The sequence below is a fragment of the Panthera uncia genome, assembly GCF_023721935.1.
Source record: "Panthera uncia isolate 11264 chromosome A1 unlocalized genomic scaffold, Puncia_PCG_1.0 HiC_scaffold_17, whole genome shotgun sequence".
NCBI lineage: Eukaryota > Metazoa > Chordata > Mammalia > Carnivora > Felidae > Panthera > Panthera uncia.
In genome coordinates, this window is record NW_026057577.1 from 76,322,534 (window position 1) to 76,337,548 (window position 15,015).

Here is a 15,015-nt window from a genome sequence, read left to right on the forward strand (position 1 = left end):
TCTTGTTGGATATTAACTAGTATTGTATCTAACTGAGCAATCTTATCCAAATCTACCTACATACACCTAGCTTTGAGCTATCATATCTTACTCATTCCTTACTAATGAATTAATGGAATAAAGTATTTGACACTTTCATCTTATGTTTGCACGAGCATCATGATTTTTTATAATGAATATTTTGTTTTAAAACTAAAACTTTTATTTTATTTTATTTTATTTTGTATATTTATTTATTATGAGAGAGAAACAGAGACAGAGACAGAGAGAGATCACAAGCAGTTGAGAGGCAGAGACAAGAAGAGATAGAATCCCAAGCAGGCTCCATGCCATCAGCACAGAACCTGATGTGGGGCTCAAATTCACAAACTGTGAGATCATGACTCGAACTGATATTAAGAGTCAGATGTTCAACCAACTGAGCCACCCAGGTGCCCCAAAACTGAAATACTGGTTAGTGTCCATTGATGAGGCCTTAAGACAGTAAAGTTCTTCCAAGCATTTGCTTGCTTCTAAACAAATCATTCATTTCCATTTCATGGGCACTGAATTAAATATTCCATTGACTCTCTGCTTTATCTACTCAAAAACCCAAAGCAAAATGTTCAGCAGCTTGTCCTCAGGCATGTGAAAATTCTTAGTGCATTTACTTTAGTGGTACTAAAATCTCTTCTCTATTTCTTTATTTCTTCATTCATTCATTCATTCATTCATAGTCAGATTATCTCTTGGCTGAACTACCTTCATTTTATATTGCCAAATGGTTATCCAAATTAACAAAAATTCCATTTCATATGAGTTAAAAACATAAATAAGCATATAAATAAACTGAAAGACAGATGGATAGATAGGTAGGTTGAAAGATGGATATCCAAGACTCAGTTATTATCCTTTAATTATCTACATACAACACAAGTCTAGTAAGTTTATTATAAAACATTTTAGCTGCTAAATGCAAAATAATGCTAGGATCGCCAAGACCAGAAGATTATGAAATAAAAAAACTACATCATTTCTTTCCAAAATGAAGACTTCTTAATTCAAATACCTTTGAACTGAAGGAAGTAGGGTAACAATTTTTTAATTACGTTTGAAGTTTTGATTATTATATAGAGTTAATAATTTAATTTCTTAATCATTGTATCTTGCAATATGAAATAAATATAGCATCTTAAATGTCCAAAGAATGAGCAGTGAAGTCATTGTGCCAGCCTGCATTGCTTCATTGTTACATCCTATAAACCATGCTTATTATGTCAGTAACCTATTTTTTTCCCATGCCTCCACATACCTCCCCTCTTGTAAACTAAATATCTGTTTGTTTTCTATAGTTAATGTCTGTCCTTTGGTTTGTCTCTTTTTTTTCCTTTGTTATGTTTCTTAAATTCCACATATTAGTGAAATCATATGGCATTTGTATCCCTCTGACTGACATATTTTGTTTAGCATTATACTCTAGCTCCATTCATGCTGTTGCAAATGGCAAGATTTCATTCTTTTATCTCTTTTTATAGGTGAATAATATTCCAGTATGTGTGTATATGGCACTTTTTCTTATTCATTCATTTATAAATGGACACAGTCTGCTTCTACAGTTTATCTACTGTAAATAATGCTGCAGTAAACACAGAGGTTCATATATCCTTTCATATTGGTGTTTTTGAATTCTTTGGGTAAATACCCAGTAGTGCAATTGCTGGATTGTAGGGTAGTTCTATTTTTAACTTTTTGAGGAACCTCCTTACTGTCTTCCACAGTGGCTATACCAGTTTGCATTCTCACCAGCAGTCCACAAGAATTCCTTTTCCTCCACACCCAATTTAAAAAATTGTAAGTGTAATTTGCATCAGTGTATCATTTCTACATGATGTTATTCCTGTTTTAAGACAGGATACAAAAATAAAAGTATGTACTCCTTTACTCACACATTTATCTTCTGCATTTCTACCAGAGGAGAGGTGGTAGAAAGCTCATCTTCATGGAAAACACATTCATAATAATAGATAACCCAAGTCACTTGGCATGGCCCATAGATCATTAATGACTAAATATATTATTTCCATAACTTCTCTTATTTCCTTTCTGTTGACCACTTCTGCTCCAAAAGATATAGAATATAATAATAAATACATGAAAAACAATAGAAAAAGAACTTTTAGGGGTACCTGGGTGGCTCATGTGGTTGAGCGTCTGACTCTGGATTTTGGCTCAGGTCATGATCTCACAGTTTTGATACTGAGCCCCACATTGGACTCCGGCCTGATGGAACGTGGGGCCTGCTTGAGATTCTCTTTCTGCCCTCCCTCTCTGCCATTCCCCTGCTAGCACCTGCATGTGCTTTCTCTCTCTCAAAAATAAATGAACTTAAAAAAAATAAAAAGAACTTTAAAAAATATTTTTAAAATTATTTTATATTTAAAATTATATATAAGAAGTCTAATTAAAAGTAAATTATAGGTAAATTGATTACATAAACAATTATACCCAACCTTTTCAATTAATTCAAAAGTTGCTGTATTTCTCTGGAGAATTATTGTTAATTGCACCATATAATATATATTGTTTTATCAGGCTGCAAATTGTATATGCAGTGTAATTAAAATCATGGAAAGTAGCTTATGCATAGAGAGAAAGATGTAACAAAATATACCAATTTATTTTAATAAAGTCAAAATTAAAATGCACTGCATTTTACCAGCCTCTGACAGAGGACTTAGGCTTCACTGCCTCAAACAAAACTACAAAGAATTTCTCCCAGGAACATGCTTCACAATATCAATTTAACCTTGTTTTTCTTCTGTTTCACACTCTCTTTTTTCTATTGTGTGCCACAAATATCTTTCAATCTAAAGAAAGAATTACAAATTAATAACCATCAATATTCAACACTTGGGAAACAATAATCTCAAATAGGATCACATTTGTTTTCATGTAGAAATGTATATTTGAAAAATTTGAGGATCTATGAAGTCATATTAAATACATTTTATTTAAACAGGTACAATGCTATCTGTTCATTTTAGGCTTTATTTTTAATCATATTTTACATTCCACTTGAAGCTGAATCATATGTGAAAACGAGATATGTTCTACTTACAATTATAACTACTTATCTTTCATCTAAAATGTTTCAGTTGAAAATTGAAATCATCAAAATTACACGTGGCTTCAGTGGTTCCCATAACCTTGGATGCAGAGTGGAATAACCTGTAAGGCTTTTATATATCCTGATGGCCAATCATATCCAACACCAATTAAATCAAATCCCAGGGGCTTTATTCTTCTCAAGTGATTCCAAAATACGTTTGAGTTTCATTTAGTATTGCTTAATAGTACACCAATTTTCTCTTTTGTTTTTGAGGTTTACCTTGCATACAGTATAGCAGGAAGACTACTTCTCATGCATGTCTAATGATACTGTTCTCTCCGACTATGTATACCATGTTTTAAAGTAACAGCTACGGGGTTCCTGGGTGGCTCAGTCGGTTGAGCATCCGACTTTGGCTCAGGTCATGATCTCGAGATTCATGAGTTGGAACACTACATCGGGGTCTGTACTGACAGCTTGGAGCCTGGAGCCTGCTTCACATTCTGTGTCTCCCTCTCTCTCTCTCAAAAATAAATAAACACTAAAACATATTAAAAAACTAAAAAAAAAAAAAAAAATAAAGTAACAGCTACAGAAGCTATTGAGATCTCACATAATCAGGGAGAAGAAAAGATGTATTTCTCGTGGTTTCTTCTGACTGTTAGGATTTCTCCCTATACATTCAACAGTATTTGCCCCTCCCTTGGAAAGGAGAAGCCTTTGACTGAAATTGAACTCCCTTATTAGACAAAGGAAAAACTAATACCTAAATTACAAATATTTCATTTTTAGCAGAATTTGAAAAGAAACCTTTTGAAACTCTGTGGTGTTTTTTTTTTTTTTTTTTTTTGGAAAGAATTATTAAAGCATTTGACATTCTTATTGGCCAGAAGAATCATTCACAGTTTTCCAGTTCCATGAAATTTATGACCATCCTACTTGTAGTAGTTATAAATAAAAAGGTTCAGTATAATTTACGGTGGGGATTTTTTATTGGTTCCCTAGTAATGTTGTAAGTGTCATGATTGTATTTTATCCTTCAAAAAATTTTACTGTTTTTTGCCTTTCATTGTAGGATTTTGGTATTGATTGGAATTGTATGAACAATAACTATAAATTGTTACTTAATCCAGGTTAGAAATTATTGTGCAGGAGAGGGACCAATGGGAAATTATAATAACAAATAACTTCTTAGACTTAAATTTATGTTAAAAATCAAGTCCACATTATATGAAACTAATTTTATGTGTAAAGGTAATAATATTTCTAAATACATCCCAATGAATGTGTGTTGTGTGTTTGTTTTGCTTTGCTTACATCAGTAAACTTGATTTCTGTGCCCCCACTATTTAATGTTGACCAAGGAATACTGCCCGAAGAAATTAAGAGGATATGTCTACAGCAAATCCTTTCCATGGAGGAAAAAAGAGTTTAAAGTCCAACCAACTCATGCACCAATCACCTGGCTGAGCAGCTGCCAAGGGTGAGGCCTCAATGACTAGAAAAGAAGGCAGAACCCAAAGTCAGTGGCAATAAATGTTATGCATACTGAAAGACTAGTGGCACCAGTTTTATCCTGGCAAAGATACCAATAAGTGTGAAATAGTAGAAAATATATACATTGGTCTCTGCCTCCAGTTCCAGGCATAGATCTCCTGACACCCCTGTAATTCCCTAAGTGGTAAGAGCACTAGGATCATCTTTTGTTCTAATATTTGGTTTTTGACCCTTGTTCTGACACTGGCTCCTGAAACACTTGTAATTTCTTGCATGAAGGGAGTGACTTTTGTGCTAATAAAGCAATCCCGAGGGAGGGTGGGGGGGCTCGTGAATGGCTCCTGGATGAGGGTTGGTCATTGGAAAGACCAAGCCATAATTAGAGGCTTGGAATTTTCAGTCTTTCCCCCCATTCTTTTCAAAAGAGGAAGGTCTGAAAATGGAGTTAATGATCGATCATGTCTACATGATGAAGCCTCCATAAACTCCCAAAAATACTGGGTTGGGAGAGCTTTCATGTTAGTGAACACATCCACACCAGGAGAGTGACACACCCAACTCCATGGGGACAGAAGCTCCAGTGCTTGGGACCCACCCAGACCTCACTACATTATAGCTCTTCATTGGAAGTTCATCTGAATCCTTTATCATATTCTTTACTAAATTGGTTAAAGTTAAGTGTTTCCCTAAATTCTGTAAGCAGCTCTAGCAAATTAATTGATCTTGAGGAGGGGTCATGGAAGCCTTGGATATGTAGCCAAATCAGATAGAAGTTGTGGGTTACCTGAGGACCTACTAGTTGAAATTGGCATCAGAAGTATGGTGGGGTCAGTCTTTTGGGACTGAGCCCTTAACCTTTGGGATCTGATACTATCTCTGGGTACAGAGTGTCAGAATGGAAATAAATCATAAGATACCCATTTGGTGTCAAGAGAATTGCCTCTGTGAGGCAAAATCTCCATACATTTGGTGTCCAGAGTGTCAGAAGTGAAGTGTTCTTTGTGAAGGTAAAGGAGACAGAGAGAAAAATCAATAGTTGCATACCAGGTGCCAGGGTATTAATTTCCTCAACAATTAAATCATACCTGGTACAGCACTGAAATTGGAATCGCCACCTGATAAAGTTACAATAATCTACTGCTATTCTTCAAGATCTCTGTCTTCTGTACTGGCCAAATTCAGTAGGATGTGATGGGAACCACCACCCATGGATCCTTCAAGTACTTGATACTGGCACTAATCTCTGTAATCCCTCCACAAATGTACTTTCTTAAGTAGAGACAGTTATAGAGGCTTCCTCTTGGCCTCTCCCACCATAATATTTCTGTGCTGCACAGGTTAGGGAGCCAATTGTGGAGATTTTGCCAGCTGCACACTCTGTTTCAATTCTGCTTTCTGAGGCTGAAGAAATAACTACAAGATAAGTAGTAGTATGTCCAATGTGGGAGGAACATGAGCTAAAATTCCACTAGTTACTCGACTTGCACAAGCTTCTACTCTGACTATGGACCACAGTTACATTTTCAGTCTCCTGGAATTAGTGTCCATTTAGAACTAGTCCAAAGGGAACTGGGAGAAAGATTAACAGTATAAATGTTTGATAGTTTACCAAGGTCTATCCTTAGGGAGACCCACGCTCCTTTTAAGGGATTCTGGGTCTGAAACCTGGATCAAGTGCCTCTCTGTTTTTATGATTTGGTAAGACTTTTGTTCACTTACCCTGGAATTTTTCTATTTATAAAGATCAAGTAAGAATTTAGAATGTCTCTTCTCTATTTCTCTTCTAGGAACACCATAATCAACTTGCTGACACAACAGGTCTGCATGAGCCAGGGTATTCTGATTGCTGCTCTGACTCTGCTGCCCACTATGCTAACCACACTTAATTTGCCTTTGGTAACTGAGTGCCCCCATCTGGTCCCTGCCACCCTGGGATCCAATTATTTCCATTATATTTAGGTTTCTTAACTCAGCGGCTATAGTTCCCACTGTAAGGTCTGGACTACAGAGAAAAACAATCACAGAGCTATTCAAGGATGTCAAAACTCCCCTCATAAATTTATTTCTCCAGTATTAGTAAAAGGTATGTCTTCTGGACACTCTCAGTATGGGTGAGTAGGTCTTAAATGACAAGTCCACTCTAATATTCAATAACCCCTATGTTTTTTTAATCCCTTCCTTTACATTAAACCATAACAGATCTCACATTTCTGATTTACTCACTGTGGGCCACCCATGTTTCAACTAACCACACAACCTTCACAGCCCTTCATGACTCCCCAAGTTGCAATATAAAATGCAAAATTTCTCCTTCGTGAGCCTGTATCAATACATTTTGCCTGATTCCACTTTATATTTTTCTACCATTATCCCACACCTTTAGTATCCATTCCCATACATGTTCCCTTAATATCTGTCTGTATAAATTAGAAAACACAAGTAGTTTTTTTAGAGTGCAATGCACTGTCCCATGGGTCATATTTTGTAGTTCATCATTAATGTCCTCTTAGGACTTGAGTCTAGTAATAGGTCTAGAAGCAAAGAAGGGTGGTGGAAGAAGGGTAGTGAGAAGAATCAGCATTGTTTTGCTTGACAACTGCTACAGGGGTGGCCATTACAGTTTCCTCAGACAATGTAATATTAATTGCCTCAGACGCAGATGTCAGGGATGGATTGGCTGATATCATTGGTGATTGGAAGCCCTCTTCCACTGGCAAAGAAAACTCACCAGAATTTAGACCATCTGTAGCTTCATCAAAGTCTTCCTACACATCCCTATCATTGCTTACCAGGTCCCATTCTTTGCTAATCACTTTACCAGTAGACACCCTGTGAGATTCTGCATTCAACTTGTATTGTAATTTAACCAGGGGTAAATGAGATTCTGCATTTGAATTTCAGTAATCACAGCTCTGAAACTATAGGAGATAAGGGTCTCCTTCAGGAAACAATAGAAGCTTTTAGGTCATTTGTGTCTTATTTGACCTGGAAATTCAAATCCCTGAGCTCATCTTTATCTTTCACCACCTTATCCAGTGACATTAGGAGTAACAACCTTATCTCATTATGTTCTATAGTTTTCCACAAATGTTTGAAAGTAACATGCACACAATTACCCAGCTCCCTGCTTATAAGTAGTTGGTTATAAGTGTCCAACACAGACATTTTGTGTATCTCTATGACCAGTGTCTGCTATGAATTACCAGCACTATCTTACTACTAGAAACAGTCATTAAGATCATTAAATCTAATCAGATTCAAGAGCCAATTCCAGAAACCCTAAAATCAATTCATAAAACCTATCCTTAAAATTATGTTTCTCAAAATCTCCAGAGGAACAGAACCAAAAGTATGTATATTGAAATAGATTTATGTCTGTATTTATATCCATCTATATATGTCTATCTATCTATCTATCTATCTATCTATTAGAGATTTATAAAGATTTGTAAAGAGTTAGTTTATGTGATTATAGATGCTGAAAAGTTCCACAATCTGCAGACTGCAAGCTAGAAACCCAGGAAATCCAGAGATGTAGTTACAGTCTGAGTTCAAATACTTAAGAACTAAGAGCACCTACAATATAAGTCCTAATCCAAGGACACAAGACAAATTTCCCAGGCTTAATCATCAGTGAGAGAGCAAATTCTCCCCCTCTTCACCTTTTTGTTCCATTCATGCCTTCAGCAGATTAGATGATGCCCACCCACAATAAGGAGGGCAACCTTCTGGACTCAGTCTGCTGATTCAAATGCTGAACTCATCCAGGAACACCCTTATAGACACAACTCAAAATAACATGTAATCAAATAGCTGAGCATGCCATGACTCAGTCATGTTGATATACAAAATTAAACATCACTGAAGAGGAGGATCTCCCATTCACTGACAACCACCAGTATTTCCAAATAAAAGTTTGCTTGCCTCTCTAAGCTTCGGTTTTCTTAAACGTCAAAAGGGGTTATCAATACAGAACTCACGTATTTGTTATTATGAATAAATAGCATAATATAGCCAAAAGATTTGGCCTATACCATATATTCATTAAGGATTAAATAAACCATACATACATTTTTTTCGGCAAGTTGGAAGATTTTTGAGACATCTAGGATCATACCAGTGAGCAAGTGCAATCAATCTATATAAAACACACTTCCCCTTAGGAAGTCTTCCCCTTAGGCTGCATAGTAGCTACAAGGCCAACATTAATCATTTCTCTGAACAAAGAACAATTCTTCTTTGAAAGAAAGCTTCTTTCAAAATGTAGCTGAAATAATGCAAAAGGTCAGATTGTCAAACCATACTCATAAGAATCAGATATTCTTCCTGGCATCAAACTTGACTAAAAATGAGAAGAATACAGAAAATCATGAGGCACAGGCAAAGCGTGCAAAAACCTAGAACTGTCAGATCCTTCCTTGGAGCGTAAGGATAAACTCTGGCCTAGACATAATATTTGAGAACTTACATAAGGCATACAGGGCATCAATTACACAGAAAGAGCTATTTCAATTGTTAAAGATTTATACTTCTTACTTAAAAAATTTTGGAATAGACACTGACATTTCCCAGTAGGCCATGCTCCATAAATTAAGTCAAAATTTATTTGCCATGAGCAACCTAGACATACTCCACAAAAAGAATTCCAAGGACAACATAATATTTCTACTAATTAATGCTATCTGAAGGTCTGATTAGTATGTTTACCGGATTTGGCCTCATGATTTTTCCCTGAATATCTTCAAGACAGTCTTGAGTTACATATCAATTGCTATGTCTTTCTTAAGTAAAGTTAGATAAAACCAATATATAATTTTATTCATGTATATTAAGATTACATTTTCCTATCCTGACACCAATTAGTATTTATTATTGTTTTTGTTGGTGGTGGTAGTGTGTGTGTGTGTAGTCCATGTGTGAAAGAGTTTTGTTAGATTAAAATAAACAGTAGAGAAGTACATCATCTATATCTAGAAAATCCAATTATCTTAAAGCTTATGCTAGACAAAAATTTTCCATTTACATCATGGCCAATGCCCAAGTGGGAAAAGAGCACTGTCTCCATACTGTTTTACATATTTGCAGGAATAAAGTAGAAAAGGGAAATCTATGTGAATTGTGACAACAGAAGTTTTCTTGTCACGGCTGTGGCCTTGTTACAATGGGGCAGCCTCTAAAACACAGCTGCTGGCATCAGCCTAATCTCTTGCACTAAATTCAGATTTACTGAGCAGGTTCTCCACTAAACTCCCAAAATTACACACACACACACACACACAAAAAAAAAAAAAAAAAAAAAAGACTCACCAAGACCATTAAGATCTTTCCTCAGCCACCTCCCAAGATTTAAAGATTGTTAAATATTACCGCCATCGGTTTTGTTGACACTAGGTTGCTGGGCTTTCTATAATCAATAAGCAACCGATAGATTCTGAATCCCCAAAATTAGAATCCATTGTTGTTAATTTATTGTATTATTATTAAAACAAAAGTATAGTTAGATTTTTGTTTCCTCTTAAATGGCTTCTGATTCTTTTTAATACATAAGAATCTGGCTTAAGAAACCCAACTTTAGTCCAATATAAGAAATGGTGTAAATTCTCCACACATTAAGCCAGCCCAGCCTTCTTTGACAGAGGTCTGTTAAGATGTATGTTATTTAAAAGGCAATATGTATGGGGTGCCTGGGTGGCTCAGTCAGTTAAGCATCAGATTCTTGACTTTGGTGCAGGTCATGATCCCACAGTTAATGGTTTGAGCCCTGCACTTGGTGGGATTCTGTCTCCTTCTCTCTCTGTCTGTTCCCTGCTTGATCTCTATCGCTTTCTCAAAATCAATAAAAATAAACTAAAAAAAAAAAATAAAGTAAAAGGCAATACATTTCAATTACTAGTGAGGAAATTTTCTTTTTAAAGAAAATAAATCCTAGAGTTTAACATTTGGCCTAAAAAAATCAATTCTTTCTGGCTCTGCCATTGAAGAGTCATCACTGTTGTGGGGGAAGTCATGTTAACCTAAGTTATGGATTAAATCTCAAAATGTAAAATCAACTTAAAATACAAGAACTTGAAAATATACTTGTATCCATTTCTATATAAATTAAGACTCAGTCCTAAGGATATTTTAATTTATTCTTCTATCTCATAATTACAGTCACAATAAAAAGTAAGAAGAGCACAACAGAGGTGAAAATTCTGAGAAGGATAAAAACTTGTACCACGAAGAAGGAGCATATAGTAACAAACACTATATGTGATAATTAACAATGTCAATGAATAAATCAAAGAAAATGGGATTATATCTAAAACTACCACTTTTAACTTTAAATATTTTGAATATTTGAGAAGAGGGGAGAATATTAATTATGTGATTAAGTTGTGATCTTATCATGAGAAAGTAAAGGGATTGTATAAAATTTATCTGTATGTTGATTTTCACAAATCTGCATTCAAGTACACTGCAATAGAGAATCAATAATAATAAAGCCATGACTTATATTTTTGCCACATCTTTTTGTCAATGGAACTTCAAACATCTGAATCACAAATACCAGACCATTTACTAGTTTTCAGAACCAAATAGCTTTAGATTCTGAAATTAAATTTCACTATGCAAATGTTTAACAGACATGGAGGATATTTTTCTTTCATTCTTTAGAGAAATAGTAAAGAATAAAGAGATCAAAATGACACAATGGAAAGATCTTCAAAAGATCTTGATTTGAAAAATCTGTGTTTGTCTTTAGCTTTATGGCTTAAAGCAGAGTTTCTGAAATGTAAGTTAATATACATAACAGATTTCTTTAAAAAACTTTCTTGTCAATTCTCCCTGTTAATTTAGATTCTTAGAATATAATATTACCTACATTTCAAAATATAAGTAAAGACATCTCATGTTCACACCTCATACAAGTTTTAAAAAATTACCTATTGAATATTATCAGAATTTAAAAATCAATAAAATTTAAATCAATAATTTTTATTTAATGTATTGGATAATATAGATTCACCAAAAAATGTACATGCTTATACTACCACAGACCATTTAAAAATTATTTCTTTTACCTTTTTTTTCTCATTAAACTACTAAAACACTTGGCCTTATCATGAATTCATTATGTGTATATTGAATCTTGTTTTTTCATTTCTTATTATCTGGAACAATTAAAGGTGTACATCATGGTGTCAGTCTGACCATGAATGCCAATAATAAATACCAGAACCATCACCACATGGCAAAATGCATTTACAGTTATTTTATACATGATCATAAAATTCATCAAACATTTTGAATAAAATAGAAATGACAAGTTAAGAATTACCCATCACATCAGAGGATGAGTCACTTAAATTTCTGAAACTCAGATTCCTCATGTGCAAGTCGGTGAAGAGAATTGTGAACTTCATAACTGAGTAGGCTTTTTTTCTCCTTTTTCCATCCGTAATTCAATACAACACATTTACTATACATCTATTGAGTATACAATGTCAATAAATGTACAGGGTCTAAGATTTTACTCTACTTGAATGCGGTTAAGTTAGCCTGCCATAGTTTTATGGATATGACATGACTTGGGATTCCTATGACAGAGTCAAAAAATTTTATTATATATGGGCACAGAAAACTCCATGAACTTTATATTTGCATCATTTTTTTCCCAACCCAAATCCCATGGGGAGGACATGAAGTGGTCCAGATAGATACTGAGCATGCCATGCGCCTGAATCATAGCTGAGGAACCCTAGGTTTAGGGAAGTTAAATATTTTATAATCGACTACAAACAAATCTGTCCTTTGCCTGGGAGGCAGACATTATCTTTATTATCCTGGACAGTACAAAAAATATGTCCTTGCTCTGGAAGAAGACACTATCTTTATTTTCCAAAGCTGTTTGCTATAAAAATATCTTTGAGGAGGCAGTCTGGAACAAAAGGCTGTCAGATGCACCAGACATTGTACCAGACAGTTGGGAGAATGGATATGAATAATTCAGCCTTTAGTTTCAAGGAGCTCACTAGTGATGGAGACCAACACTCAAATAATTTTACTATAAAATAAGTATTAAAGATAGCACTATGAATTAAGAGATTTATCCTGACATGGAAAGTCAGGGATGACTGAGACAGAAATCATTTTGGGCTGGGGATTAAGAATAAAGTAGAAGTAACTAATAAGGAACAAAGGGACCAAGATGACACAACGGAAAAATTTGGTTTTAATATACTCTGGATTCTGTCATTAACTAGCTCTAGGTCTCAGAGAAGCCTGAAATTTAAGTTAATATGCACATCTTAAAAACACTTAAAAAAATGAATTTACCCTACTAGTTTATTGTATTACAATGTAATTCACAAAGGAAAACACTGCATACAAAAGCTTAGCCAATGCAAGATCTAATTCCTAATTCACCACCAACCCCTTTCACATTATGCTCTGTAGTAGTCAATACTACAGACTAAATGTTTATGTCCACACACCCCCCCCTTAAATCTTTATGTTGAAGACCTAACCCCCAATGTGATGCTATCTGGAGGTGGGATTAGATTTAGATTAGGTCATGAGAATAGGAACGTCATGAAACGATTGGTGCCCATATAAGAGGGAGGCAAAGATCTCTCTCTCCATAAGCAAGCACTGAGGAAAGGCTATAAGAGCACACAGAGCAAGAGGGTAGCACTCTACAAGCTAGGAAAGGGGCCCTTACCAACACCTGAATTTGTCAGTACCTTGTTCTTACAAAACCAGGAGTAACAAATGTCTGTTGTTTAAGCCACAGACCAGTCTCTGGTATTTTGTTATAGCAACCTGAGCTGAAAGACACACTCAATAACCTGGCATAATAAGGGTGCTGAAACATTTGAATCCTAAATAACATCCTTAAATTTTGGAATGGTTTCTCTAATGCAAGGGTTTTAATATATGGTTCAGTATTTATCCATAAAACATATTTAACACTTTTCTTTATTTATTTTCTCTTGGCCACTTTAACTTGATTTGATTTTGAAAAATAAATTATACTCTTCACCTCAGTTTGCAATGTACTGTAACTGCTTTTAAATTTCTAATGAATTCTACCACAAAGGTGAGGCACTTAATCTGTAAAATATCTTTGGATGTTTTGACATTGAAAACACTAGATAACTGTAGGGTACTATTCTTGATATTAATATTTATGCTATGATACTAAGTGGGAAAAAGTATCATTTTAAAAATTCATTGTAAGCCTGCAATCATTGAGATTAAGAATGATAATTCAAAATAATAACTCATGGCTCATTTCTGTCTGTAAATAGAAAATTTGAAAGTCAAATCTAATTAGAAAATATCATCATTCTTACAAATGATCCATAACCTGAATTGTGATTCTTTTTTCCTCTGTTTGCAGTTCTGTTCTGATAGAGCTTTATTCCCCACATGACATTTTGATTCTACCTATGGGCATTTTCTATGAAAAGTGATGTCAATCTTAATCAGGTCTAAATTCCCCTTGGTAACATATTTTGTGTTAAATTTGAGGTGGACAGAGGAGGAGGAATCTCATTTTAACAGAACAGACACCTGGCAATCAGTTACCAAAATATAGCTATCACATGGCTTTAAGCCACAGAAAGTCCTTCTGTATTTTAGAAATTCAAAAAATTTTAGTAGGAAAATGGCTTCCAAATAATCCGTTTAGTAATAACATAGTAACATTTAAATCACTTTAAATGGCAGTTTTACCACCGAACACTTTCCTTCTTTTCTTTTTTTCTTTCCTATTTTTCTTCTTCTTTTTTTTTGTAAATTTACAGTGATAATAATTTTCCCTGGACAACATCCTATTTCATCTATTTTGTAAAACGTTTATGCAGAGACAGACATTGCTTATGTTCTCCTTTTACCTTTAGGGAAGAAGCTTCTGCGCTTTTAAAAATCTTTAATCCTTCTATCATCCTCTTTTCAACTAAACCCATTAAATTTACATAAATCAGTTTGAGAGTAGAAAAGAGTTTTGACTACATAAGATGCATTATGACACTTTACAGTTAATTTGGGTTTTAACTTGGCTTCATTATATAGAAAATGACACTCTAGGCCTGATATTCAATTCAAGAGCAGCCAGTAAAACAATTATTGAATCTCATCCCTATAGCACTGAGGAAATGTATAAAATCTGTGACAACATAAGCAATCTATTATAGTATTAGACATATGACTTTTTATACACTTTAGCAATTATTGATTTTTTTTTCCTTACCTCAAGAGGCACAGACTATCTCTTTCTTGTATTAAACACAAAAGAAAGCAAAGAATATTTACATATGATTATAGGAAAAAATGCCATCCTTAAGAAAATTACTAGACCCTATTTTCTAACTTTTATTTTGAAATAACAGACCCACAAGAAGTTACAAAGAGAGTACATACAGGTTCCATGCATCTGTTATCAT